This window comes from Diabrotica virgifera, chromosome 7, assembly GCF_917563875.1.
Source record: "Diabrotica virgifera virgifera chromosome 7, PGI_DIABVI_V3a".
Lineage (NCBI taxonomy): Eukaryota > Metazoa > Arthropoda > Insecta > Coleoptera > Chrysomelidae > Diabrotica > Diabrotica virgifera.
In genome coordinates this window covers 231,221,042-231,226,171 of record NC_065449.1, presented here as the reverse complement: position 1 = coordinate 231,226,171, position 5,130 = coordinate 231,221,042, and positions in this window count along the sequence as shown.

Genomic DNA, 5,130 nt, shown 5'->3' with positions numbered 1-5,130 from the left:
AGTGTTGACAGTTCACTGGAGTAGACACTGACTGACAACTGACACGCTGACACTGACCACTGACGCAAGTACAGTCCGTCTAATTTACTTACCGTTGCACGTCATTATCTACGCCAGAGATCTGTGTTGACATAGTTGCCAAAGTATAAAAAAATCCTGAATCCATTTTAAATCAAATAGATCACATAATTATTTGTAAACGTGGATTATACAACAAAACAAATTAATATTCAATGTAAATAAATAAAAACTTAAGAAACAGAGAAAAAGAATTAAGTTATAATCTTTTAAGATTTGCAGTGCAAGCGTTTTTACACTGAATTGTTAATAATTATTAAAAAACGGCTCCGAACTCTTGGGAGAAGCCGATAGGTTTCTTTGTATATTATGTCTACAATAACAACTAAAAAAGTTGTCAGATACCTGGATTATTCCAAGTCGTGATATAAAATTAGGTGAAATTTATATTTTTATAGTAGAGGATCTTTTTATAGTAAAGTAAATAATAAAAACAGTAAATATAATAAACGATAACCACTCATAGTAAAGAATATAAACAAATATGAAGTGTCATCACCGCAACTGTCAAATAATAAAATGTCACCTTAGTTCGATTGCAGTTACAGTGTGTTTCGAACAAATGTGCTTCATAAAAACGCTTTATAATCCGTTTATACAAATTAAATGAAACATATTATTGTGTGTTTCTTTAGGTTAACACATGATACTATAAATAAAGAGATAGTATTTTCCCGTAGCTCAAATACGTCCGAGTTCGCGCATTGATTACGTAACTGGAGACCGGAAGTTGAATTTAAATTCTTGTTAAAGTTAAATGGGATTTGTATGCATTATGTGATGAAATTATTCAATTAGCAAAATAACATTAAACTTCAATGTATTCGAAAAGAATTTAGTGTCGAGATTCCAGTCAAAATAACTGTCAAAGATAAAATATAAAATACAACCGCGAACAATTCAAAGTAATCGGACATTACGAATGATTACGAACCATTACGAACTTGCTGGTCTCCAGTTACGTCACGACTTCCGGATGTGCAATATATTATCTTGTTATTTATAGTATCATGGGTTAACATTAATAGAAATCTTCAAATATTATTTTCTACGCGTATATAATAAAATATGTCTAGTGTCTGTAATTTAAGTGTACTCGGCAAAATGATTCTAAAAACGAACACACCTACCGCCAAATATTTCGTGTTGGTATCATGCGACGTCACAGGCTATGACGCGGATGACGTACAACGGTTAGTAAATTAGACGAAGTATAGACCATACATAAAGGCCGCGTCTCACCATCAAATAATTTGATCAAACCGTTTGAGCAAACTCCGGAAGTACGTCAAAGTGACGTCACAATTGCAGTTTTTTTTGAAATTCTAAAAACATGTGCTCTCACTTTCAGTCTAGTTTGATCAAATTTTTTGTATTGAGTTGTCTAACTTGTTTGTACTTTATTTAAAATTAAAATTTTTCATTATTATCCACAATGAACACTCAGGATGTGACGTCACTAACTGTCACTTTAAGGCCGCGTCCCACCATCAAATAATTTGATCAAACTGGTTTGAGCAAACTGAAAGTGACAGTTAGTGACGTCACATCCTGAGTGTTCATTGTGGATAATAATGAAAAATTTTAATTTTAAATAAAGTACAAACAAGTTAGACAACTCAATACAAAAAATTTTATCAAACTAGACTGATAGTGAGAGCACAGATTTTTAGAATTTCAAAAAAACTGCAATTGTGACGTCACTTTGACGTACTTCCGGAGTTTGCTCAAACTGTTTGATCAAATTATTTGATGGTGAGACGCGGCCTTTAGACAGTTTGACAGTTACACACACCGGACACACGTCTTATATTTACGGACAGTGTTGCCAACGGCCGAACATTGCTTTCTCTAATTTTGGCTCACCACCACCACACGACCACACTAAAAATTTCAAGAGATTAAATGTCATTTTCTTTGTTGCCAATATGCCACTTCCATTTCATCAAATTATCATTATAGTTTCACTTGGTTTCACTTAACTACATAAGTCCACTATCACATAACTTAAAGCTATGGTTTTGTTTTTTGTTGCTGGTTATTTGTAAATAATTCCATGTCCTTTTCATGAGACTGTTTCACTGTCGAAGCGTCCATGTAACATGTAACCACTGTTACCATTGGTAACAGTTAAAAATCTTGCAAATAAATATTTTATTACTACTATGAAATAATTCCATTTATATTTTTTACTAACAGAGATATTTATTAATAGTACCTAATTCAGTAAATAGCCAACTAGACGCACGAAAATATTGGCGAGATTATGTGAATCCGTTGCACGTTATTATATGCAGTTACCACATTTGGGTATGGTAACGCAGGAGCATACTCGTTGCTCGGGACTAGCTCGTTTCTGAAAATTTTGAAGGAGCAACGGCTCTAGAGACGGCGCTTTGGCACGCTGTGTATATCAGCATTGTAACCATATTTTGGTTTGGTAACATTGGTTTAGTACCTATTGGCTGTGAGTTTCGACGGTAGCGCTATCTCGCGGTTTGAAACTTATACTTTTCTGATAAAATTTATGTATGTGAAATATACAAAACGAGAAAAATAGATACTTATCTAGAAAGACACAAATTATGAACTGAAATATTATTGTTTTTTTATTTTATTCATTATAAATTTTAATATTTAATATATGTTCTTGCGACTGGATGACTGCTTACGCAGGAGACCATTGAGAAAAAGAATAAGTTTATATGAATTATTTAACATTTTAAAGGTTATTATCCCGAGGGATATAATATAACCCTTAGACAAGGAAAGAGAGAGGACGAGTAATCCTATGACCAAAAGTGAAGCCAAACCGACACCAGAGATTTTGATCATCGACGTATCTTTGGGGTATTGTTATGCATTGAGTATTTAAAATAAAAACATGAAATGTATTTAAAATGAAGAATTTGTGTACGGTAAATGTTTTATTAAGCTGCTCATATTACGTACATATGTTTCAATACATACATATGTTTTTATTACGAATTTTAGATGATGATTTACTTTATTTTTTATGAAATTTTAACCTTCAACGAACACCCACCACTGGCAACCCATTGTTATTTTTGACGTGACCGCCATGTTTCTGGTGACAAACAAACCAAAAACTGGCTTCACTTTTGGAACGTGTGTTTTAAATGAGTGTTACCCGTCCTCTCTTTTTTCCTTGTCTAAGATATAACCCAATAAAGGAAGAAGAAGAAGAAGATTTTAAAGGTTACCTCTGTTTATTTTTGTGTGCTTACTGCTTTGCTTATTAAAATTTGTAATTTGTATGAATTGTAATTTGTTTGAATTCTATCAAAATGGATATTAAACATTATACTGGATTCAAGTCTTATTTCCCAGCATGATATCCAATTTCAATCAGCAACACCAAAAAAGGAAAGGATTTAGTTGATGCAGGACATGTACGCAATGTTTCCGAATATAATAACTGCATCCAGTACTGGTATATTCAATATTTTTACATGAATCAATACAACAGCTGCAATATCTTGTTTTCTTTTTTGAAAAATCCATATTATCCGCCATTTCAGTTTATGAAGTTTATCAAATGCACAAAACAAAACTGCCAACTGCCACTAACACAGCGTTGCCACATTTTATTTAGAAAATCTACTGAAGTTTAGCTTACTACTAAAATCTACTTATCAAAAATTAAAATATACTATAAAACTTGTATTAATATATTTGTATATAATTTAGGACTTTTTATAATAAAAATAACAGCTGACTAACTAGAAATTTTTTTTATTTAGCTAATGCCTCGACAACTAATGGGCATTGGCATGGTGACGGTACAGTGGATTTTACCAATCAGGTAGCTAGTGTTATGTGTAGTGTGTGTGTTGAGTAAGTGTCTTGTTACTTTGCAAAGTCGAAGTCATTGTCTTTGCAGATACGCTATTTGTATCCGAACGTATGCGGTCCCTCCGGTGGGTACCGATCCCACAAGGATAGAAACTATTTTCATTTATTAATTTATAATAAACGAAAAATTCTCTACCCTGGTGAGATTCGAGCTCACGACCATTCGGACCTTTAGATCCAAAGGCAGGCGCTCTTACCACTGAGCCACAGAGGGAGTTTAACTAGAAATTAATATGACTGTTTGTAAACAAAAACCAAACTTTTTTATATCTTAACTGGGGAACAAAATGACCAACTATAATTAATTTTTATCAGTTTCATATTTAATATTTGTATATAATATTTTGTCATCCACTGATTTTAACATCTGCATGTCTGGATCACATTCTTCAAACAATTATTTCGCATTTTACATTAGAAACACGCAAACACAACATTTGTTGTTTTGCAAAGTTATATTTATTATAATTAGGCCCGGTCTTTTCACCTCCGAATAAATATGTATTAGGAAGTTTATCCAACAGATTACATGTAAATCTGTCAAATAAACGTCCGAATAACTTTTATTCGGAGGTGAAAAGACCGGGCCTTAGATATTTTAGTTTTCCATCGTTAGCTTCTAACAGGCTCACCGAATGCCAGAACTCTTCAATAACACCTGAAATAGGTACTGATTGCACTGCTACTTGAAATCTCCAAGTTTGTTACACCAGAATCCAGTTCAATTTCTGTTTAATATTCATCATCTACGTCCTGAATCTTATTTTCGGTAATGACATTGGGAAATTGTAACAAAATGTCTAAAAATTAATTTAGAAATGGGGTAAATACTATTAAAAAGCAAATTTTATTTTAGTCATAAGAAAATGTTGAAATATACCAAAAATCTACTAAAAAATATTGCCTACTAGAATTTTTTTAAAAATATCAAAAATCTACCAAAAAAGTAGAAATCTACTAAATGTGGCAACGCTGCACTAACAGCGCTGGAGAAAACCGTCAAATCCCCTCTCCTCTCCCCATGGCGCGCCATTTAAATTTATCAGATAAATGCACAAAACTGCCACTAACAGCGCTGGTGAAAGCTGTCAAATCCCCTCTACCCATCGGCTCATGGCCAACTTACAGTACAGTGCATTACAGCATGCCCTGGAATCTTATATGAACAAACTGGGG